The 25,944-nt window shown below is 40.9% G+C and overlaps 1 long non-coding RNA gene across 2 annotated transcripts; it reads right to left on the bottom strand.

Moving 5' to 3' along the window:
* Positions 1–1,125: 1,125 nt before the first annotated feature.
* LOC148214323 (uncharacterized) lies at positions 1,126–24,414 on the bottom strand. Of its 2 annotated transcripts, XR_015798246.1 has the most exons (5): positions 24,245–24,414; positions 13,840–13,972; positions 10,718–11,053; positions 10,543–10,632; positions 1,126–2,290 (listed from the first exon to the last, which is right to left on the bottom strand). It is a non-coding gene; the product is annotated as an uncharacterized LOC148214323 (long non-coding RNA). The 2 variants fall into 2 exon arrangements; XR_015798245.1 differs by lacking the exon at positions 24,245–24,414 and having other exon boundaries at positions 13,840–16,470.
* Between the last annotated feature and the right edge of the window lie 1,530 nt (positions 24,415–25,944).

The following is a 25,944-nucleotide window of genomic DNA, read 5'->3' as shown; positions in this document are numbered from 1 at the left end:
TTGGCCTCATTTAAAAAATTCTATAGATACAATGAAGAAAAGTAGAGTGGACTTTTGTGCAATTTAGGCCATGCATTCTAGACTGGGACTTCCATTCTCCTCCTCCTCCTCCTCCTCCTCCTCATGATTGCCATCATTGCAATTTTTGATATCTCAGCATGCCCATTATTATTATTAATAATAGATTTTTATTCTATTCTATTTTATTGTATTCCATATATATATAGGTAACTCAAAATGGCGAACATACTAATACTCTGGCCTCCTATTTTCCCCACAACAACAACCCTGTGAGGTGGGTTGGGCTGAGAGAGAGTGACGGGCTCAAAGTTACTCATCTGGCTTCATGCGTAAGGGAGGCCTAGAACTCAGAGTCTCCTGGTTTCTAGGCCAGCACCTTTGCCACTACACCACAATGGCTTTCTGTTAAGATCCAGTGGAACGTAACAGGAATATTGTCAAGCAGGACCATCCACAGGGGAAGTAAAAAAAGTCAAGATGGCAGCTGCACAATCCTGTCCTTTTTTACATACATCAAAGAATGTAAAAAGGAGTGGGACTTCAGCTGTGTAGTTGTGGTTACCATTTTGACTTTTCTGAACTCCTCCCCTGTGGACGCCTCTGTGGTCAAGTAAGTAAGCTGAGAAAGTCCCTGCATGGTGGCCGCCAAAGGTAATGCGTCTGGCCCCATCAGCACTGCCCTCTTCTTGAGTCTTCTCTTCCTCTTCCTCCTTCTTTTCAAATACCTAAATGATGTTTATCCAGGGCCAGTTCTATTATTAGGCTGGGTGGGGTGTCTGATTCAGGCTACTGGAACAATAGCCCTATGTTAGAGAGCAGATACGGGTTCTAATTTTGGGCTGCTAAGCAAGTCAACAGGTATGGTGGAAAATGTCTGGTTGCTAGCACTGGGCAAGACTAAGTTTCTAATCTGGTCAGGTTCGTTGCAAGAAATGAGAGGACCTCCTCTTTTTTGCTAAGAGCAGAGTAAATGAGTCTAGGTAGATTAAAGACAATATAAACAGTAAACCATGTATTGCTTTGTTATTCTATACAATTCTTCAAAATGATTCAATAAAACGATTTATTCAATAAAACCATTTATTGTCATATACCCAGGATACAGAGACAGAATATTTATTTATTTATTTATTTATTTATTTATTTATTTCTGGATGATCAGTTTCCATATGAATTAAAGGGAGCTGGATAATTTTGCTCAACTATGATCTACATATGAGAGTATTTGTTGAAAAAAATCTGAAAAACCCAATTTTGCACAATTTGTTATTTCTACCTGTTCTTTATCTTTTAATTACATTTTTAATGTGTGAATGTGTTTTTATTTTTAAGGTTGATCTTTGATTATGAATAAAATTGATATTTAATAGTGGCTCCATTCAATTTCTGCCACTTGAGCAATGAGAGATGCTCAAAAGTGCTTCTGTAACCTAGCCCTATCTATTTTTACTCCAGAATACAATAGTCATACTGTATTTTGTTCAATGATTTAGTCATGATTACTACATATTGCTTCTCCATATAATTTTGTACAAAGTGTGATTCAGAGGATCAGGTGCCTTGTTTATTGCCATCAGTAGATATATTGTTCAATAGTTCAGAGACAATTTCTTAATAAAGAAACATAAAGGACTTGCATAATGTAATGCATCAATCAATAATATGGTGCCCACAGATATTTGTTTATATGATTTAGAGGCCACCAATTCTCAATAATTCCAGTCATCTTACATTTAAAAAGCAAGAAAGACTAAAAGTAAAGATACAGATTATATGCATCTACAAAACAAACCATACATAACAAAGAAGACATCCTACAGGGACTCAACAATCATCCTACTGTAAGACCTGGAAGAATAGCCAGGTTTTTAGTGACTTTCTGAACATTATTAGAGTGGGAGCCGGATGGGGGAATGCTGTTCCAGAGGGCAGGGGCTGTGATGGGGAAGGCACACTTTGGTCCCACAAGACAACTACAGTACGCTCTGCCTGATTGTACCATATGGGAAAACACAATTGTACATAGGTGGTCCCTCAAACAACCAGGCCCTATGCCATGGAGAGCTTTATAGGTGATAATCTGCACTTTGAATTGTACCCAGAAGCCAGACAACCTTTTTCATTTCTAGCAGCTGGTCTGCAGAACCCACATATATGGCTGAAATCTGTTGAAATCACCAAATCTTATGAAAATTCAGAGTTCTCGCTTGAAATCTCCTGAGGCTGAGATAAGAACATCAACATTTCGTGATATCTTGAGAGTTGAAATCTAAAAGAAAAAGAAAAAAAGATAATCCCATGAGATTCCACCTCTTTACATTTTTATTTTTCGCAGCTCGTGTTATCATACCACATAAAAATCTCATGGGTCAAGGACAGCACAGACAATCATAAGAAATGACAACAGCTTTAGCTCTATACCTATAAGGCTGCTAATTGCTTGACTACCCTGTTTACAGAGCTGGGAATTCTGGGAATTACAGTCTGGGAACACATCTGGGGATTCCATGTTGGAAAAGGCTGACTTACAGGGTTATTATCATGATTATAGTAAGGAACACACATGAAACAAGAACACTACACAAGTATTAATTATTACAATTAAGAGTGTTACATCCTCCTCACGTTCCTGAGCAGTGAACAGTTTCAAGGGCAGGATGACAAGGCTTAATTTTCTTGGGATGAGGAAATGTGCTATGAACAAACAGAGAGATCAGAGTTTCTCAACCTCAGCAACTTTAAGATGAGTGGACTTCAACTCCCAGAATTCCCCAGCCAGCATGCTAGCTGGGGAATTCTGGGAGTTGAAGTCCATATATCTTAAAGCTGCTGAGGTTGAGAAACACTGATATAGACAGTGGAGGAATAATGGCACTCTTTATTGATTGATGCATTACATTATGCAAGTCCTTTATGTTTCTTTATTAAGAAATTGTCTCTGAACTATTAAACAATGTATCTACTGATGCCAATAAACAAGGCACCTGATCCCCTGAATCACACTTTGTACAAAATTATATGGAGAAGCAATATGTAGTCATCGTGACTAAATCACTGAACAAAATATGATTATTGTATTCTGGAGTAAACATAGATAGGGCTAGGTTACAGAAGCACTTTTGAGCATCTCTCATTGCTCAAGTGGCAGAAATTGACCAAAGTCACACCTCCCCCCTTCTTTACACAAAGTATAATTTAGGATTCCCAAGATCAGTTATGATCATGTCCATGAGTTGAGGGTATTTCCAGACTGACTGCACAATCAGAAGACATTGTGCATTTATTTGGGAACTGCATAATGTAACATGAGTCAATTGTAAGTGGAAGACATTATCTAAATTCACTTCTTTCTTTAGAAGTGGAATAGACAAATTCATGGAGGATGTGGCTATTATTCTCAATGACTAAATGCTTCTCCCATATTACCACTGAGTATGCTATGCTCAGTGTATAACATTGCTGGGATACAACATTTAACACAACTTTTCACTTTCAGGTTCTGCTGGTGGAATTCTGAAATCTTCTTGATTAGCCATTGTGGGGAGCAAAATGTTTGATTAAATGGGACATTCTCCAATTCTGTCCAGCTTTTTTGGTCTTAATATAAATAATCTGTATATATCGTCATCTTGTCCTTCATGTAAGCATTAAATTATACATTGATTTTCTGTACATAACTCCATTTCACATACCAATCATATTTTAGACCATGGTTTTGTGATATACAGTAGTTACCTTTATTCACGTACAAGGAGGCAAAGTGGTATGTTTAACTGTCTTGCCTTTCATTGTCCAGACCTCTCTCCAGTAGCCTGTCACCTTCTGGGCTTCCTACATTTTCCTTAATTCCCAGAGAAAGACCTCATGGGGCCTTTTCAATGGCCATGCTACTGTCAGTGTTAAGGGGATGGGAGAAATTGTTGAAGACTTTCTCCTTCACCTCAAGAAACCATCCACCCAGTTTCTCTGCCCAAATTTGGTGGAGAACATCATAATGGCCATTTCTGCTCCACTTTGCTTCAAATATAGTCCTCCCAGCCACAATGTTATAATTCAGCTGGGAAGGTAAAATGCATAAAGGAGTCAGAAACTTGAGATAGTTCACAACAGGTAAAAATATCTATACGTAAAATGCAATTATAATTAAAATAAACTAATATTGGGAGAAGAAAAACAGCAATAATGTTATGCCAGATAAAATAAACTATAAATTTCTGTATTAACATTAATTGGTGTAATATTTTCACCCATTAAAACATTTTGTAATCATTTTTTATATATATAATTTTTATTAAAGAAGTTTTTCCACAGAGTAAAAACAATACAAATTTGAAATTAAAGATAAGAGATATAGAGAAAAGTAATAGAAAAGTGAAAAAGAAATAAAGAAAAAGAGGTAGAAAAGAAGGAAAAAGAAAAAATAATAAAGAAGTGGCTTCCAATCTTCTGAACAGCAGTTAAAAGTACATTTATGTTTTACCCTCTCTTCTAAGGTTACATCAAAGTTTCCTTCTTTCCATAATCTACCTTTTCTAATAATCAAATCCATAAATCATCATTTCATCCTTTTTCTTTTTTCCATAAGGGGTTTCCAATGACTAATAAATGTAGTAATTGATATTTCTCTAAGCAAACAAGTTTATTTTGCCATCTATAAAATATTTTGCAATCATGAACTCGTATCTTTTGTCCACTGTGGACAATCGGTATGGCTCCCTAGGGACTCGCTGATCCACCTTACACAGATCTACAGCGAGGACATTGGGATGTCATTCGAACTGGAGAAGTGTGGCTGGATGGTAGTAAAGAGAGGGAAGGTAGTTAAGACTGATGGGGTGGAACTGCCAGTGGGCCACATAGCAGACATACAGACCAGCTACAAGTACCTTGGTATCCCACAGTCACATGGGAACCATGATGAGGAGGCAAGGAAGACAGCAACATCCAAATACTATCAAAGGATAAAGCAGGTCCTGAAGAGCCAGCTCAATGGGAAGAACAAGATCCATGCCATCAACACATATGCCCTGCCAGTCATCAGATACCATGCCGGTATAGTGAGCTGGCCAGAGGAGGACATGGAGGCTGCCAATGTGAAAACCCAGAAGCTCCTTACAATGCATGGAGGTTTCCACCCCAAGTTCAACACCCAGAGACTGTACACCAGCCGGAAAGAGGGTGGATGGGGTCTGATGAGTGTCCAAGCCACTGTCCTGGATGAAACCCAGAGCATCCAGGAGTACATCTGTAAGATGGCACCCAAAGATGAGCTGCTGAGAGAATGCCTGAGGCAGCAGCAGCAGACACGGGAGGAAGTTCAAGCAGAGGAAGTGCCATGACAAGACAAGACCCTGCATGGGATGTACCATTGACGGAGCTGAGGTGGCTGACATTGGGCATCCTACCAGTGGCTGGAAAGGGCTAGATTCAAAGAGCACTGAGGCACTGATCATAGCAGCACAAATACAGGTGCTAAGCACCAGATCCATAGAAGCAGGGGTCTACCACACTAGACAGGTACAGAGAGGCCTCAGAGATAGTCCAACACATAGCGGCAGGGTGTAAGATACAGGCAGGAACAGCATATACTGAGTGGCAGAACCAAGTAGCTGGCATTGTGTACAGGAACATCTGAATAGCATATGGGCTAGACCCTCCCAAGTCCAGATGGGAGATTCCACAGAAAGTTGTGGAGAATAACAGGGCTAAGATCCTGTGAGACTTCCAGATCCAGATGGACAGGCAGGTACTGGCCAATCAACCAGACATTGTGATAGTAGACAAGGACCAGAAGACAGTGGTGGTGATAGATATAGTGGTGCCAAGTGACATCAACATCAGGAAGAAGGAGTGTGAGAAGCTGGAGAAGTATCAGAGCCTGAAGGAGAACTAGAGAAGATGTGGAAAGTAAAGGCCAAAGTGGTCCCAGTGATGGTAGGAGCACTTGGGGCTGTGTCTCCTAAGCTGGGAGAGTGGCTCCAACAGATCCCAGGAACAACATCAGAGCTCTCTGTCCAGAAGAGTCCAGTGCTAGGAACAGCTAAGATACTGCACAGAACCCTCAAACTCCCAGGCCTCTGGTAGAGGACCCGAGATTGAGGAAGACACATACCACCCATAGGGGTGAGAGGGGATTTTTTCTTGTTTTTATCACAGAATCAGGCAAAAGTTTTCTCTGACCTGTGAGAAAAAAATCCTTAAATCAAATTTCACTAAATCCAATCCTTTTCATCCACTGGTTTTAGGTTTTCAGATTTAGAATGACACATTCCCTGTGCAGTATAGTACCCAGAAATAAGCTGGAGATTCTGATACTGGGATCACTTTCTTTGGCTTTATATGTGTTCAGGCACCACTAACAGATTTCTAAAGATACACTGTTTCAAACAATTAAAAGGCATTTAAAATATATGGTAAGATAATTAAAGACAATTAGTGAATAGGGTTTTTTAAGAAGAAGGAATGCTTCATGAATGAAAACAAGATCCAGTTGAGATGTTATTCATTAGGGGAGGAGGGAGAGGAGACAGATTCCCTGCAGGCCTGTGCTCTGAGCCAAATAATTGCTCTACTTTCTCTTGCCCTTGATGAATCATCTTTTCTATCAGGAGTATCCTTGGAGCATCAAAGTGTTGGCAACGTATTATTATATCAATGAGAGCTACAAGGGATATGGTTACCTTGAGGATTAAACCCACGATGCTCAGCAATATAACCCCCTGCTCAAAATCTTCAAAGCCAGCTGCGTTAGACATAACTATCCCATTGCTATCCTAGAAGGAGCAAAGATCTCAAGTTTGCAGCCCATGATCTCCAGAGCAGGTGGCAGAAAGCTCACATGAACTTCTGTCCTGGTTACTTGCAATTTGAAGATATCTAACCTTCCATCCTTTTTTTCTATATTTAGAACAGAAGTCTGTTTTCATTTGACCAGTCTGGTGCACAAGATGGTTCATACCGCAACCATGATATTTATATCCATGGTACAGCAGAACAAGTGGAAACATCTCTGTAATTCTGATTAAAAAGTAAGACTTGGCTGATCAAACATCAAGATAGATGGGACAGTAGCTATTAATCAGTGGTGAGAGAAAGGCACTCTGCACTTGCTTACAGGCCCTCATGGTGGTTTTGTATATTCAGATGAGTTGGATAGCTTCCCTCCAAACTATGCAAGTTCATTGTAATAGGGGCTACCATCTTGCTGCCCTCGTGTGCTTGGAATGGCAACTTCCATAAGGCCCTTAGAAGGGCCAGTTAGAATGGATTTTGGAGGCCACCAGGTTGTCCCTGGACTGCAGGAATTGCCATCTGAGATTCTTCATTTTCCCTTATGGGTATCCCCTCTCCAAAACAGTAGAAAGAATGCAGCTTACTCCCTGAGTAGCCAACCAACTGCCCTATCCATGTTGCTTTGATGGAATTTTGAAAGCAACACATTGTGAGTTAGCCATGGCAATTGCGTTTGCAGGCAGGAATCACAGCCATTTCAGAAGCAGTCATTGCCATGATGCTTATAGAGCAATTGGCTGCTGCAGAGAGCCCTACATGCTCAGTGCAATGAAGCAATCACTCCAGGCAGGAGACTGGGTAGACTCTTCTATGAGTTTTCCCAATTTGCCACCCAACTTGGTTCTTTCTTTGTGCCTAATATTAGGACTGCCCCTGACCTATACATGGATGGTTCTCTAGCTCAGGGATAAGGAGCCTGTGAGATTTCCAAATGAGAGTTCCCAGCAGCGCCAACAACCATGATCATAGATGAAGGATGATGGGAGTTGTAATTCAGTAAGTCCTGCAGGACCAAATGTTCTCCATGCCTATTCTAGGCCATGTTTAAATCTCTGTGTTCCATAACTCACCACCTGTTTTATGGTGCTAAAATGTAGACATCATAAGAATAGGCTGCCACCCCCAGAATACCACTGCCTCCAGCATGCTTCAGTTTGGAGTGGCTGCAAGGAGAACCTCTGGCTGTCTCTCGCTAAGGACTGAGCTGCAGCCTGTAAAAGAGTTTCCATATCTCAAAAGGAACTCTACCGAACAGCAGCAAGGAACAGACTATAAAAAGCAAGCAGGAAAAAAAAAAAAAGGGAAGTGATGCAAGGAAATCCAAAAAACAGGCAGATGCTGTAATCCAGGATGTGAATGTCTGCTAGACATCAACTTAGAAATTACTCATAGCACCGTGATTATCATCAGCCTTTGCAATGGATCCTGATGGAAGAATCCCTGCACGCTCTAACAGATCCCGCAAAGGCTGCAGCAGTGTGGCTGTAAATGCATATGTTCCTGATGATCACAAAATGCTGCTTTAATAGTAGGCTGCAACTCCGGGTTGGAAAAGGGACCCCCCCCCCCCAACAATTTTACTAGGATAGTACTTTTTTGCTTCAAGTAGCTTTGCAACTAGCTCAGCAGCAATTCCAACATATGCATGCTTTAAAGCTAGACATATTGCTACACAAAGGACTCTTGTTGCCAGCAAGTGCTTAAATGTAATCCTTTCCTGCCCTGCCCACCCATGTTTATTTAATCTTCATTAAAAACAAAATGAGTAGAATAATCACTGGCTTTAGAGTTCTTAAACATTCATTCAGAAGTCAGCCTTGGAATTTGCCGGTGGTGTCACTTGTCAGCTGCAAGACTGATGTGCTGAAAAATAACTAACTCCTGCAATGTCTGCATTCATCGGCCATGATCCCCGTCCCTTTCTTTTCTTAACTGATTTAAGATCCAATGTGCATAATACAGACGCATGCACATGTGTGCCATTTGTTTTTGCACTACTTTCTGGATGGGAGACCACTAGGAAATGCCAGCCAGGAAGTCCAAAATATATGCCAAAAGAAGGCAATGGCCAAATACTTCTGTACTGCTGTCGAAAATCTCTATGCCCACGGAATCACCAGGATTAGAGTTTGACCCAAGGAGATCTTTACCCTACCTTTTCCCTAGAATACAGAACTTCTGCATGCATCTAATGTACACAGTTTTAAATACAAATTTACATTTCAGCACTGGTGGGCAACAAGAGTCCTTTGTGTAGCAATATTTCTAGCTTTAACACATGCATATGTTGGAATATGTATATTTTATAAATATGGAACTCAGTGTATATCCTTTTCCACACAGTGCACATTTCTTCTAATTAATTTCCTATTTCGTTCATTTCTGGGTTTTTTTATCAACAATACAGTGAAATACAATCTTTTGTCCTGCCAGTAAAGATCTTTGAACACTCTGCAGTGTGGAGACTGATGGCAATTGCTATCCATGGTCTTTGTTCAGTCTAGCACAGAGGCTTCTGTATATACAAATGGGGCAGGTCCCATGATTATAGAGTTTACGTCTTCTTGCATAAGCCTCTGTGTTCCTCTCCAGCTGACTGTATGGAGGTCAGGGTCCAAACTACAGTCACATATATCTATGCATTTGCTGACTATAAACATTTCTATGCTAATCTGAGAGCTGGATAACAATGCAGGCTGATAAAAAGCCACATCAAAATTGAACTGTTTGACCGCACATACTTCCATTTGCTTCGGAAGATTGCTCGTAGGATGAGATTTCTGCTATAAAATCCCCCCGTGTTTGTTCATGACACTTATTCCCCACAAAGCTCAAGTATTCCCACAGGGAACTCATAGAAACCTAGCAAAATAAGTTGATAAACAGTAATTATAACTCAAGGTTTCATGGAGAGACACTTTTTCGTGAGATGGACGGTATCTAAATTTGAAATATCAATCAATCAATCAATCAATCAATCAATCAATTTGGGTTTTCACAATCCTAGCCTTCATTCCAAGGGCACTTCCACACCAAAGTTTTCTACCACTGTATCCACTCTTCAAAACTTCAGAAGCCAGCCTGTGATGGTCTTCATTCTATTTTGAAAAGAACAAGGCTAATGTCAAGAGAAAAAAAGCTAGAAAACAGCGGGAAGCAAGAGTTTCCCACCAATGATGGTCAGGAAGTTCTGCCCAGCTGCAGCACTTCAAGAAAAAAGATGAGCTTTGCTATGATTTCAAGTGGCTCACGGGGAAGCCAGCAAGAGATTGACTCTGCTGGTGGACACAGTGACAGGCCTGGAAGTGACCTTAAACTGCTCCAGAGGTTCCACGCAGTCCAAGGATAGTCATACTGACCCTTTTGCATGACTGGAGGTTTAACCTTCATCAGCAGTAAACTTGAGGATGGAAGGTAAGAATGGTTAAGTAAACATCAGCTTAGCCCTGGGAAACATAAAGAGGATGAAAAAGAAGCTTAAGATTATGCCACCTTGATTCTCTTTGGTGTAAGAGGGGGCAGAGAGCAACTCTCAGCATTTTAAGATTCTCTTTTATATCCTACCACTTTTTTTTTTTTTTTTTTGGTGGCCACAGAGGTTAGGGATGAGAATCCAAAACATCAGGAAAGCCCCAGGCTGCTTGCCCCACCTCCAGCCTCTACAGCACATTACTTTCTTGTGCTATATGTCTAGATCTGGGTCGTGTGAATAATCTGATAAACACTTACATGGCTGCCAAATCAAGGTGCTCCATAAGCCAATTGTTTTAAGCAGTTCAAAGTTTCCTCACTGATTCAATGTACAGCTGACATGGTGCCCTGGAGCAGAGTTTGAGAATATATGTTTAAGGTCATACATCCAATCCAGTGAACACTATCCTGATCATCAAGTTATTCAGGTTACCTTTCTTGAAAACAGCTGTTTAGTCTGCTTTGGCTAAATGCCTCCAAACCTCCTTGTTGAAGTTGCATTCTCAGTCTTAAAATCTGATTGCAAAATCTGCTTAGGCATTTGGTTCAGCATTCCCTGCGTGCATTGTCAGTCTCTGTTCTCCAGAGTCAATGAATATTCCCTGCCAACATGGCCGTGAGCTATAACTGCTGGAATGTAGTCCCCAAACAGCTGAAGGGTATCAAGTTGGAGAAGTTATCTTGATCTTTGTGTATCATCATCATCACCATCATCATAATCATCTGATCCAGATCCCTGTGCTTTCCCCATCATTGTCTCTAAATGTCCCTTTTTTAAAAAACAAAGACACAGAACATTGCTGGAAGATAACATAATAACTGAAATTAAAGAAAAAAATAAGATAGATCTCAGGGAGGGTTTGGAACAGGAGCCCTTAACCTTTGGAATATTGAAAATATGTAATTCTCATGAAAGGGCTGCCATGATAGCCAGAGACTTAAAACATCCATGGACCAAAAGACAACTGGTGTGATTATTCTCCAACATCTCCTCTCACTCTACCATGATGTTTCTTGACTTCTTCTCTGGCAGAAAGACACACTTCCAACAAAGTATACAATCACCTGCCAGTGTTATTTTCTAAGAACCTGTCTTGGGATATCAAGAATTCTGGCAAATAAAAGTTATGCTTGGGGCCAGCTCTTTCTTTGTAACATACTAGGCTCCCATGTAATATCCTTAAACTAAAAGAATCTAAAACAGTGAAAGAAGTATGAAGACTGGTGGAACATGTGATCCTTGTATGGCACACTGGCAGTTACAGGAGCCATGTTGGAGTTCCAGGACCTAAAGTAAGGAAAGCCATTTCATTCATTCATTCATTCATTCATTCATGAATGAATGAATGAATGAATGAATGAATGAATGATTAAATTTGTATGCCGCCCATCTCCCCCCAACAGGTGACTCTAATAATCAACAAGAACTCTTTGCTGTTCTCCAACCATGACACCTCACCCCCAAATATACCCATTCCCTCAAAGCCAGCTTGAAGCTCTTTTATAATGAGGATACCACAGAATAATAGCAAGGATCCTAGAAGATACTTTTAAAACACAATGCAAGGAATGTTCTTCCAAAATCTCTAGAGATTAGACCAGTGTTTCTCAACCTTGGCAACTTGAAGATGTGTAGACTTAACTCCCAGGATTCTCCAGCCAGCATGGTTGCCTCGGGAATTCTGGGAGTTGAAGTCCACACATCTTCAAGGTGCCAAGGTTGAGAAACACAAGATTAGACTAACCTTTCCCAGCCTGAGGCCTTCCAGAATCGCTGGCTGGAAATGATGGAGCTGTAGTCCTCAATTTCCATGGGTTGCTGTTTGGGGGAAGCTGTGCCAATTTTGGGGGATGTAAATTCTCTAAAACCTTAGCAAAGATTTACAAATACAGTGCAGGCTTATATTAAGATAGGTTTCTATAGGTGGAAAATATGAATGGGCTGCTGCTCATATGGGAAGTAATGATGTCTCCCATCTCTTTTTGATCTAACTTTTCCTTGAAATATAATACCACAAACTAGTAAGGGTTGTTTTAAAAAAAGAAAATGTTAATTGCAATTTTTTGAAGTTTAATAAAATAAAATTAAAAAATTAAAAAAGTAAGGATATTCCTGAAATTATCAAGTCCAGCAGTATAAATACTCCAAAACAGCTGATTTAAAGTAAGGGACTCCTCTTTCTGCCCAGACATAGAGGCTAGGTTCACACAAAGTGTGAAACCCCAAACCAAGGTTAACAAGGCATCATTACTGTATTCATACAACAGACTATGTCCAAGGAAGGAAGGAAGGAATTATGGGTTAACACAAAAGCCTGGTACACACAATATGGCAAAGCAATTACTGGGTTTCCACAATACACTGAACACAACAACCTCATTTTAACCTAGCCAAGTGTGTTTATCCAGTGCCAGCCAATGAGTACTTAGTAATTACTGTACTAATGCTTTTAATTTTCCTCACTCAAACTAAGAGTAGGTTCTCTAGGTTAAACCCATTTCTAACTTTTCCTACTGACCTTTCCTACTGACGTAAAATGTCCAAAAGGATTTTATGGGGGGGCGGGAAGGACATACTAGATGGCATTGTCTCACTGCATCTTCTCTCCTTTTCTTACTTTGGAAAACCTGACTAGGAAGAAGAGGAGAAATAGTTGCACTCCACGTAGAAAGTAGGCTTCCTTCCCCTTTTTCTTTTTAAAAAGAGACTTTTGTCTACATTGGGTTGATTTCCATTGCCTTACAATACAGAAAACTAATGTCCTTCTTCTCCAAGAAGCAGCCCAATTTCTTGCAGGCACATCGCCAACCAAAAATCTTTGGGAGGAGTTGGCCATTCTCAACAGGAAGGGAAAGTTTACTTGGCCTTCTGAAGACAACTCAAGTTTTAGATGGAACAAAATAATAACAACAATCACCAAAGCCCAAAACAGATTTGTAGGGTGGGCTTCTTCTAACCCACAACCTCTGACCATTATCACTGGGAATTTGGGGACAGAGAGGGAAGGGCAAATAACAGAGATCAATTTCCTTTCCCACCAGGACTTTGGAGAAATATGCCTTTAAGAGTTACTATAACAAAGGAAACTGCTATTGAAACAGTAAACATTAATAATGACTGGAAGCTGACCCTTTCAAATAATTTCTCTTTTCTGGAGCTAGCCTCGCAACAACTGTGCCACCCCACCCCCCACCCAAAACACCAGGGTTGGAAGGTTTTCTAAAACAAAAAGAAATCCTTAACGCCTGAGATAGAGTGCTTCATCCCTGCAAGAGAAAATAATATATTCTAAATTTATAGGAAACCAAAGTTCCTGTTTCAGCATATTCTGAGCATTCAACATGTATTTTAGGAATCTGCAAGGCTACATTTAAAGAAATATGTGCTGGAGAAGTCCAGATCCTGGCCCTCATCCCCCGCTTTTCTACTTTTTCTGGTCATGCTGGCTAGAGAATTCTGGATCCTAAAACATCTGGAGAGCATCAGAAGGAGGAAGGCTAACTTAGATATTGTTCTAGCTGCTCATTTGCCATGCTGTTACACAGGTTCCTTACCATCACCCCAGGATGTCTGATGTCCATCGGTAGAAGATAAAAGTTCAGGAAATGGTCCATTGATGAATGGATGCTCTATGTGTTTCTGAATGAGATTCCCAGTAGGCTTTGAAACAAATGATGTCCCTTCTTTCTGAGGAGACAGCAGATGTGTATGAGAAAAGGAGAGCATGGGGGTGGGAGACAGAATGATAGAGAAACAGCTCATCATTGATAATTCTGAAGAAATACTGCTACAAGTTTCTAACTGCAGTAAAGGTGCTATCTAAATTAGACAACAACAGGTTCTGTTGATGAATCAGCATTTTAGCCCTTCAAAATAAAAAATCTCAAAGTAATTAGTAAGCTGGACATACTGACTTGCTTAACCATGGCTTACTGAATAATCATGGCTTTTTGAACACACAATGCTGTTGTCAACATTTTGAGATAGACCAGGTCAGAAGGATTGGAGCTCTATGGATACAGGCTGCAGTAACTCAATCTTGAAAGCCTGACTGAATACTTCCCACCCTCCCTCTTATGCTCAAGAGAGTTAAGGCAGAGTTTCTTTCTAATGTTTTCTTCCTACCCTGTTCACATTTTTCTTACTGTCATTGCATAGTTTCTCCAAGGTCATCTTTCCAGTGGTCTGCCTGTGTGAACTTGCAATCCCGCTTCCTTCTGAGTAAGCCTCAACATCTTAAAAGGGGTTCTTTTTTGTGCCTCCCTGCTTCTCCTGCAACCTGCCCCATCCAATCTCTGCACCTCCTGCTTCAGCTCCAGGCAGCCGCAGCTTGCCTCATCTCCTCCAGTTTACCCAGCCTGTTTTGGGATGGCATACTGGATCTTGCCTAGTGGGGAACCCAGACGAACTTTATTTCTGAGTTACAGCAGCCTGCATGCTAGCGGGGGCTCTGGCTGTAGAAAAGGCAGCTAGTGGGGATCCAGGCAGTGTGAATGTGGGGTTGAGCAGCCCGGTGCTACTCCTGGGCCTCTGTGGACACTCTTCCACAAAGAGGAAGAATTTATTGGTAGGTTTGCATGAACTATGCCAAGTCAATTGGATAACACCAATTGGAGCTAAAGGACAAGGCCTGGACAAACTGCTGTCAGGACATATCTGCCTCCACTGATATACTTTAGCCTCTCTTGGTAGCCGAAGAGATATTCTTTGGGATTGTTTGTGGCAGGTCCCAGCACAAAACGTTTGTTTTGCAAATTTGCAATTCTGAAGCTCCATTTCCGGATGGGCTATTTTTTGGTACATCCCATCTTTTGCTGCCTGATCTTGGAGCTCATTTCAGGTCCTGCCTTAGGAACAAAGCCAGCTGGGTGACCTTGGGCCAGTCACTTTCTCTCAGCCCTAGGAAGGAGGCAATGGCAAACCACTTCTGAAAAACCTTGCCAAGAAAACTGTAGGGACTAGTCCAGGCATGACCAAGAGTCAAGACTGACTCAAAGGCACTAAAAAACATTTTTTTTGTTTGTTTGTCAGGGTCCCTACTCTTAACCTCCTGGTTAGTTTCATAATCCCTATTAAAATTGCCTGGCTTGATTCCCTTGTTTACATCAGGAGAGGACACCTACTTCAGTCCACTTCCCAACCTCCAGGCTTACTTTCTCCCCAGCACCACACCCACAGAGACTCTACATGGCAACTTGCAGTCATGGGTGCAGCTGCTGGGAAAAGCATCTGGCTTGAAAATTATGGTGTCGTGCCATCATCAGAGCTTATAATGGCAATGGGAATTCATATGCAGCTTTTTCCTCATGCCAACAGATCAGTTTTATGGCATATTAAGGGAAACCAACCATTTATAGCTTATCAGTAACTCATGGCTTAGCATTATGTGTTATGCGGTGGTCTGAATGGAGTCTTTAGGAAGTGCCGTTTCAAAGCTCTTCAAAGCAAGGAGTTTGGGATGAGTTTGTTCCAAAGATGGTTAGAAGAATTAAAACAGCCAATATAGGTAAGACCAATTCATTTCTGGTCAAGTAGCACTACAAGGATGTCATATGTAGAGAGTAAGGAAGATGACCTTGATGGAGATAGGTGAGATCCATTACCAAACAATGAGGGGAAAAACATATGCTCAGTCCAGAACAAGCAGAAAGATCTTGGTCTGGTCTACCTAGTGGGGCTGACATCATACTAGGGATATGTGTGTGTCTATCTCTCCATCCCCCCTTCATGGATCACTGCCTTGTCGTGGCAAAGGGGCTTGCGTAACTCAGTGAAGCCATGAGCTATACCGTGCAGGGCCACCCAAGACGGACAGGTCATGACAGAGAGTTCTGACAAAATGTGGTCCACTGGAGAAGGAAATGGCAACCCACTCCAGTATCCTTGCCAAGAAAACCCCATGGACAATGTTAAAAGGCTAAAAGATATGACGCCGGAAGATGAGCCCCTCAGGTCGGAAGGTGTCCAATATGCTACTGGGGAAGAGGGGAGGCCAATTCCAAGTAGCTCCAGAAAGAGTGAAGCGGCTGGGCCAAAGCCGAAAGGACGTTCAGCTGTGGATGTATCTGGAAGCGAAAAGAAGGTCCGATGCTGTAAAGAACAATATTGTATAGGTACCTGGAATGTAAGATCTATGAACCAAGGCAAGCTGGATATGGTCAAACATGAGATGACAAGACTGAACATCGACATCTTGGGAATCAGCGAACTGAAATGGACAGGAATGGGTGAATTTAATTCAGGTGACCATTATATCTACTACTGTGGCCAAGAAACCCTTAGAAGAAATGGAGTTGCACTCATAGTCAATAAGAGAGTGGGAAAGGCAGTAATGGGGTACAACCTCAAAAATGACAGAATGATCTCAGTGCGTATCCAAGGCAAACCATTCAATATCACAGTCATCCAAGTCTATGCCCCAACCACTGATGCCGAACAAGCTGAAGTTGACCGGTTCTTGAAGACCTACAACACCTTCTAGAACTAGCACCAAAAAAAGATGTCCTTTTCATCATAGGGGATTGGAATGCTAAAGTAGGAAGTCAAGGAGTAATTGGAATAACAGGCAGGTTTGGCCTTGGAGTACAAAATGAAGCAGGGCAAAGGCTAATAGAGTTCTGTCAAGAGAACAAGCTAGTCATAGCAAACACTCTTTTCCAACAACACAAGAGACTCTACACATGGACATCACCAGATGGTCAATACCAAAACCAGATTGATTACATACTTTGCAGCCAAAGATGGAGAAGCTCTATACAGACAGCAAAAACAAGACCAGGAGCTGACTGTGGCTCAGATCATGAGCTTCTTACTGCAAAATTTAGGCTTAAATTGAAGAATGTAGGGAAAACCACTAGACCACTCAGGTATGACTTAGATCATATTCCTTGTGAGTACACAGTGAAGGTGATGAATAGATTTAGAGGATTAGATTTGGTAGACAGAGTGCCTGAAGAACTATGGACGGAGGTCTGTAACACTGTACAGGAGGCAGCAACTAAAACCATCCCAAGGAAAAAGAAATGCAAGAAAGCAAAATGGCTGTCTGATGAGGCTTTACAAATAGCTGTGGAAAGAAGGAATGCGAAAAGCAAGGGTGAAAGGGAAAGATATAAGCAACTGAATGCAGATTTCCAGAGAATAGCAAGGAGAGATAAGAAGGCCTTCTTAAATGAACAATGCAAAGAAATTGAGGAAAACAATAGAGGGGGGAAGACTAGAGATCTCTTCAAGAAAATTGGAGATATGAAAGGAACGTTTAGTGCAAAGATGGGCATGATAAAGGACAAAAAAGGCAGGGACCTAACAGAAGCAGAAGAGATTAAGAAGAGGTGGCAAGAATACACAGAAGAACTATACAAGAAAGATCTTAATGTCCCTGATGTCCATGCTGGTGTGGTCACTGACCTTGAGCCAGACATCCTAGAGAGTGAAGTCAAGTGGGCCTTAGGAAGCATTGCTAACAACAAAGCTAGTGGAGATGACAGTATTCCAGCTGAGTTATTTAAAATACTGAAAGATGATGCTGTTAAAGTGCTGCACTCAATATGCCAGCAAGTTTGGAAAATGCAACAGTGGCCACGGGATTGGAAAAGGTCAGTTTACGTTCCAATTCCAAAGAAGGGCAATGCCAAAGAATGCTCAAACTATCGCACAATTGCACTCATTTCACATGCTAGCAAGGTTATGCTCAAAATCCTACAAGCTAGGCTTCAGCAGTACGTGAACCGAGAACTACCGGATGTACAAGCTGGGTTTCGAAGAGGCAGAGGAACTAGAGATCAAATCGCCAACATTCGCTGGATCATGGAGAAAGCACGAGAGTTCCAGAAAAATATCTACTTCTGCTTCATTGACTATGCAAAAGCCTTTGATTGTGTGGATCACAACAAACTGTGGCAAATTCTTAAAGAGATGGGGGTACCAGACCACCTTACCTGTCTCCTGAGAAATCTGTATGCGGGCCAAGAAGCAACAGTTAGAACCGGTCACGGAACAACCGATTGGTTCAAAATAGGGAAAGGAGTACGACAAGGCTGTATACTGTCACCCTGCTTATTTAACCTATATGCAGAGTACATCATGAGAAATGCCAGGCTGGAAGAATCACAAGCCGGAATTAAGATTGCAGGGAGAATCATCAACAACCTCAGATATGCAGACGATACCACCCTAATGGCAGAAAATGAAGAAGAACTAAAGAGCCTCTTGATGAGGGTGAAAGAGGAGAGTGCGAAAGCTGGCTTGAAACTCAACATTAAAAAAACTAAGATCATGGCATCTGGACCCATCAATTTCTGGCAAATAGAAGGGGTAGAAATGGAAGCAGTAACAGACTTCATTTATTTGGGCTCCAAGATCACCGCAGACGGAGACTGCAGCCATGAAATTAAAAGTCGCTTGCTCCTTGGGAGGAAAGCTATGGCAAACCTAGATAGCATATTGAAAAGCAGAGATGTCACCTTGCCGACAAAGATCTGCATAGTCAAAGCTATGGTTTTTCCGGTAGTAATGTATGGCTGTGAGAGCTGGACTATAAAGAAGGCTGAGCGCCGAAGAATTGATGCCTTTGAACTGTGGTGCTGGAGAAGACTCTTAAGAGTCCCCTGGACTGCTAGGAGGTCAAACCAGTCAATCTTAAAGGAAATCAACCCTGATTGCTCATTGGAAGGATTGATAATGAAGCTCAAGCTCAGATACTTTGGTCACCTATTGTGAAGAGAGGACTCTTTGGAAAAGACCCTGATGCTGGGAAAGATTGAAGGCAAAAGGAGAAGAGGACGGCAGAGGATGAGATGGTTAGATAGCATCACTGAAGCAATGAGCATGAAACTGAGCAAACTCAGGGAGGCAGTGAAGGACGGGAAGGCCTGGCGCAATATGGTTCATGGGGTCACGAAGAGTCAGACACGACTTAATGACTGAACAACAACAACAACATCTCTCCATCCATCCATCCATCCATCCATCCATCCATCCATCCATCCATCCATCCATCCATCCATCCACATACATGCCAGTGTGGTGTAGTGTTTAAGGTGCTGCACTAGGCACAAAGATACTCAGATTCTAGTCCTCCCATAGGCACAGAACTTTGGGCCAGGCAGTCTCTCTCAGCCCCAGACTCAGAAGTGGAAAGACATCTGTCCACCAAATTATGCCAGAGTGTGGGTAGTGATGGGCATACCTCATACCTCTGCTTCTTGAGCTGCACGGATTGCCAGTTTGCTTCCGGGTGCTGGTTGTTACCTATAAAACCCTACATGGCATAAGGCCTGGTTACTTGAGGGACTGCCTGTTTCCCATAGTATCTGCTTGGCCGGTTCGATCTGGCAGGGTTGGCACACTGCAGGTTCCACTGATTAAGCATGAGGCTGTAGCAGCATATGCTCTCTGGAATGAAGTTCCCCCCCAAATTTGAACAGCTCCCACCCTACTGATATTTCAACGGGCCTTAAAGGCCTGGCTCTTCACCCGGGCCTTTGGAGAGGACAGCTCTTTCTTCCTTTCTGTTCCCTTCTGGGTTTGTTTTCTTTGCCATTATTTTTTGTTTTGTGCTGTTTTTGTATTTTTTGTATTGTGCTTAGTTTCTTAATGCTTTAACGGTTGTAAACTGCCCAGAGTTGCTGGGAGTTGGGCAGCATATAAATTTAGTATATTATTATGGTTGGTTGCACAGTCAGCCAGATGTTTAGACTGGATTTGGCATTTTTATCCACCTATTGAGTCCTTCCCAAGGACCTGGGATAGGCAGATGTTGTTGTTTGACGGTGTTAAAGGTATCATTGCAGGATATAAAGTGTTCCAAGTAAAGCCGCCTTTTGCAATTGACTGATGGTGATTTTGTCAATGCCGATGATGTTCAAGTGATGCTGCAGATGTTTTGGGATTGCACCTAAGCTGCGTATTACTATTGGTAGTATCTTTGCCTTCTTTTGCCATAGTTGTTCTACTCCTATTCACAGGTCTTTATATTTTGTGATTTTCTACAGTACTTTCTCTTCTATTCTGCTATCTCCAGGTGTTGCAATCTCCAATATCCAGACTTTTTTGCCTTTCCTATCAACAATTGTTAAGTTTGGGGCGTTGTGTGGCAGGTGCTTGTCTGTTTGAATTCTAAAGTCCCAGGGCACTTTAGCTTCTTCATTTTCTATTGCTTTGTCTGTCTTGTGGTCCCACCAGTTCTTGCTTGCAGGCAAATGGTGTTTCTTGCAGATATTCCAATGCACCACTGTTGCTACTTTGTCATGCCGTTGTTTGTAATCAGTCTGCGCGATCTTCTTGCAGCAGCTGACTAGGTGGTCCACTGTTTCTTCAGTTTCTTTGCAGAGGCGGCATTTGCTGTCTATTGCGGTCTTCTCAGTTCTGGCTTTATATGCATTTGTTCTTAAGGCTTGGTCTTGTGCAGCCAGAATTAGCCCCTCTGTCTCTTTCTTCAATTTTCCTGCTCTTAGCCATTGCCAGGTCTTGTTGCTATCTGCTTTGCCTGCTAGTTTTTTGTGTACTGGCCATGTAATACTTTGCCTTGCTGTGTCTCTTTTCTATTCTTCATTTGGTCTTTCTTGCAGGCCAATCTGATCTCTTCAGTATTCAGTAAGCCTTCATGATATACTAGTTTCACTGCATCTTCATTGTCCTTCAGGTATTCTTCCAATGCCCTTTTTTCTTCTTCAGCTGTCTGGTGGTGGTGGTGGTGGTGGTGGTATTATTATTATTATTATTATTATTATTATTATTATTATTATTATTATTATTATTATTATATAACTTTCAGCATAGAGGCTTCATCCTGCAGTGGACTGATTTGACTGATTTTACATACAAAATATACTCACTCATACACACTCACACATGAACCAATATGCAACCGAGAATTGCTCTTATTGAAAACTGAACCTATCTAGCTTGTAAAAGCTATTTAATGAAACTACTTCTTTAATAAAGAAAAGCTGCATTTCTTGCTTTTCCCTCCATGTCTTCCATAAAGTGGAAGATTTTAAAAACTCTCTGAAAGCCTAGGAAAGATGTGCCTTAGTTCAGTAAGGAAGGATATACAGTATGTTAATGATTTGCCATCCATATCTTGATCATTGTGGGACTTGTGCCAAGGGGCTCTCTTGAATGAATTGAGCCTCTGAATTGCTTCCAGAAGGACAAGCATAGATAAAATTGATTGGAAGCTGGGGAAATGGATGTCTCTTTTCATCATAACCCAATTTCCATTAGCATTGCTGAATCATTGTATCTGGCATTTGGAAATAGGATACTGTAGGTCTTGAGAGAGAAACAAAAAGAAGTTTACATAGGCCGCTGAGAATGATGTGAGGGGTTGCTGTCTACTAACTGGGATAAAATAATTTGGGGGGGGGGAGAAGAGAAACAATGGAAGGCGCAGAATTGGAGGCCTATTCTTTCAGAAGGTTCACTAAGACTCTGAAAATAGGAACATTCCACTCACTTACTGGCAAAATCCAGCTTCAAAAATGGAGCCAGATCGTGAAGAAGAAGGAAAAAAAATGTCTAGAGAAGTGTAAGCCATGAATCATTCCCCTGGGAAATGCAGCCAAGTCAGAACTAACTCTGTTTTCCTTGAACTGTATTAGTGGCTGTATTTATGGTTTTTAATCTGGCTTTTCAGACAATGCTGCTAATGGTTGAGACAGGTCCTGCAGTTCTCCTGGCATGAACTTCTCATTTGTATGCTGATGATGGTTTAAACAGAGCTCAGTAAGCTGCGCAAAAGAAGAAGTAATTGAAATTCTCTGGGAGGGGGGTGTTTGCAGGCAACAATAAAAATTTGACTTTAAGAAACACATCTTAATCAGGATTTACAATATATTAAGAGAGTCACAATTAAGATAAAGTTATCTTATTGTACCATCTATTTTTAGTCAGGAGTGCCACGCATACAATTGACAATTGGGCAGTGCCTCCTAGCAGCAAGAGGAACCATCAGGATTTGTGGGTGTGGGTGACTCGGTTCACACATCATTCTAAGCCATAATGTTTAAGTATGGTTTGTTAAATAAACTACAGTTTGGGTTTGTATAACACGCCAAGACACAAAATAAAGTTTACAAACCCATAATAGCTGGGCTCATAAACTAACTAAAGCTCTGGTTTAATGTGTCGTGTGAATCAGGTGTGTGTATAAATCTCTTTCTGGATACATTGCCCATGAAAACCTGGAAGCAGGACCAATGGTAAAGGATTAAGTCTGAAGCAAACTAGATTGCTTACTGTGGATATAGTGCCATCTCCTTCGGACCGGAATGGTAACATATAATTATTTTTAATCCCTGATCCATAGTTATGTATTTGGTTATGTTGAATCTTTTAGGTGATCTAGATAGCAAAAGATGGTGCATGTTACAAGTGTGTCAATTCTTGATGATACAGCTGCCACTGTTTGGGTCAAAGGTGATAGTCTCCCCAGTGTTGATCTTGACTCCTACCAACTACATGGACAGGTCCATATTTTTTCTTAGCAGCAACAGGAAAATACTTTGCCAGTGCCTTCACCTGGGATGTTTTTCACTTCCCAGCCCTGGGATTTCCTAGCAATCTCCCATCCAATATTAAAAATTCCTATCCTGCTTAGATTTTTCAAGATCAGCCACCCTCATTTGAACTCCACTCCTGGTGACTCTCAGGATAGGTCCATATTTATTTCTTGATAACAATACAGAAGTGAATTGTCATTGCCTTCTTCTGGGGCGCTCTTTCAATGCCAGTAGGGAACTGTGGAGATGACCTTGGAGAAACCATCCAGAAGCTGTTAAGGTGGCAACAGGTACAGAAGCATTGGCTGAGCCCAGAGGGGAAGGAAACTGTTAGAAAGAGACTCAGACTTTCTCCTCCCAACTCCCTGGGATATAAGAGGGAAGGAAGGGAAACATAGGTAGACTTGCAAGATTCTATTACTATGTCTCGGTAAAGTATAGTTCTAGTCTTTCTGTGGAGTTGGTGTCCTGATCTGTCTAACTCATAGGGCTGACAATGCCACAGGCAACATGAAAGTAGACCTTAAAACCTATCACATAATTTCCTTTTCTTCAGAAACATCACTTTCCAGAATCCACTGTAAATGGCTGATCTATTAAAAATGTTCTAGTCGAGAGTTGTGCAGATATTCTTTTTACTGGATTATAGTATCTATAGTATAGTAGATTATAGATCTATTTGGCCTTTATCTCCCTAGATGACCACATGGTTTAAGTATGGCCATTTCAATATATGATAGATTAGTTTCCTCACATTTCTTGTTTTCTTCTTTTTCAAAGAAAGTTATCCCTTTCTCTCTTCCAAAAACCAATCATTTCCAGGCAAAATAGAAAAGAGAAACATCCAGTTGATCATCATTCCACTATTTTAAGCAGCAAACAAGCATATTGTTTGTTTTGGATTAAATTCTTTCTTTTGCTTTCGTAGCCTAAGGCTATTATTTCAGCAGTAATTACTATTTTTCTGTTGTGGGGGTAACAGTGATAAAAATGCATACTGGACAAACTAAGAATATTCATTTGGAAGAATGAGGTCACATCACTTCTAAAAGTTTTATATTAAATGAAAAAAAAAGCTACTTAATCCAAGTATTACTTTCAAAACCCATTCCTTGAGTATGATGGAGTCAAAAAGTGACATTAGGTTGGTTTATGATTAGCGGGCAACCTCTTGGTGGTTAGGGACCACAAAGGGCCAAAGATGCAGAGTAGGCGGGACTACGACCCACACATGGTGAGACTTGGATCTTAGATTTCTTCCTTGTACTTTTGAAGGAACTCTTGGGAATGCTCTTTAGGGCTTTAAGATATGTGGACTTTTACTCCCAGAATTCTCTAGCCAGCATGCTGGGTTAGGGTTAGATTTAGGGTTAGGGTTGCACCCCATCTGAGTGACTCTAAGGTTCCAGTCATATTTAAATGAAAAGCAAAGAAATAGCTTTTATTGATATCTTACCTATTAATGTGCAAAGGAGGACCTGATACCTTGTGATGGAAGCTGCTCCACTTGGATGAGTCTCATGCCTCACACATTGAAGCAGAATTTCATAGGCTGATCGTATTAAATGTACATGACCCCATACCATGCTTTTTGCTTGCAATCACTATTTAGAAGGCATAATTACCCATCTAAACCATGCAGATGCTTCATATCAAAGGTGCTCCCAGTAACTCCAGAATCAGCCATTTCCCCTCCCAATAATGGGATTTAGATTGACTTTCAGGTGAATTTTTAATCCTAGATAACGATAAGGTCATTAGTTGATCTTTATGCAATAATGTCTTCCAGAGAATTCTCTCACACTAAAGTAATCATAAGCAATCAAGAAATAAAAAGCAAGTCTATTAGCAACTTCTCTCATAAAGGACAACACAGCCCAAGTGGCGAAAAACCTGCGAAAAAGCATTTCAAATCATTTAAAGAGACTCCACCTTCATAAATTCATTATAAATGAGGGCAGGAAATTCCTCTTGCAATTTTCTAGGTTCTATATTTATCCCCAGACTAGGATTAAAGATATTTCACTGAAGCCTGGGTAGTTCTTGTTATCAACTGTTCAAACTTTTCCTTCCTCCCCGTGATTGTTTTTTTCCCCTCCCTGTTGTTTCTTGAAAATGAAAAAAAAAAAAAAACCTTGCTGGTCCATTTGAAGATAATTGGTGTCTTTTACGTAATTTTTAGCTAGATATTATATAATAATCTGATGGGATTGTTTGATTATTGTTTTCCTGTTCTAGATAGGAAACAGATCTATGCGTTCTTCTGTGGCTGGCCTAAAGGCAAAAACAAGGTAGTAATATTCAGAATATCTTCAACACCACAGGATCAGTGAAAACTGGCAGTTAGCCTCTTTTATTCATGTTAGGATGGAATTTTAAAAAATAGTCTCAAGTCAGCTGCAAATAGTTACCAACCATATAAAGATGCATTATGAATTTGATTTGAAATAATGCTATTTTTCTGAAAGGTGAAACAGTATCTCATCTTTTCTTAACTAAGCAAATCCTATATCCTCTGCAAAGCCCAGTAACTCAATTCACTGGAGGCCAAGAACTAAGATTTCCGATCACAGAATCAACGTTTCAGTCAGGTATTTTGACTTTCAGCTTAGAAGAACGTATATTTTGGCTTCTCCATAAAACAAGCTTCCGACGTTTCACCTTTTAAAATAACTTCATATTTCAAAGTCGTGGGATCTGCCTGCCAGAACAGTGAAACAGTTCAGTTTGTACTTTGAACAAGGGGAAAAAAATCCATTCAGTTGAAGAATTTGTTCCTTTTCAACCCCAGTGGTGTGAGTAAGAGGCTATTTCTACACCCTTTTCCACTTCTTGGAACAGTATCCAGTTGTTAAATGAAGATTTTTCAAACAGATGTTGTTGAACTTATCTGAATCACATCCTTTGGAAGAACGAGACAGAAGAAATGCATCTCAAAGCAAAGCAGGAATGCTAGGACAGATATGCTATCATCTGCCTCCATACGGGATCACCAATAACTTTCTGTAAGGGCACAAATAACTTACGGTATTCCAGACAAGTCTGCAAATATTACCTCTATCTATTTATTACTCAATGGCCTGAAATCACATTATAGGAACTATCGAATGTCAGCAGTTCTAGGGATTTCAAGTCACTTGTTAACTATTTGCTTTT

This window comes from Python bivittatus, unplaced genomic scaffold (assembly GCF_059951505.1).
Source record: "Python bivittatus isolate LINGU-HERP-01145 unplaced genomic scaffold, Pbiv_v1 ctg000570_np1212, whole genome shotgun sequence".
Lineage (NCBI taxonomy): Eukaryota > Metazoa > Chordata > Lepidosauria > Squamata > Pythonidae > Python > Python bivittatus.
The sequence above is the reverse complement of the archived record's forward strand: the minus strand, read 5'-3'. Positions and strand labels throughout refer to the sequence as shown.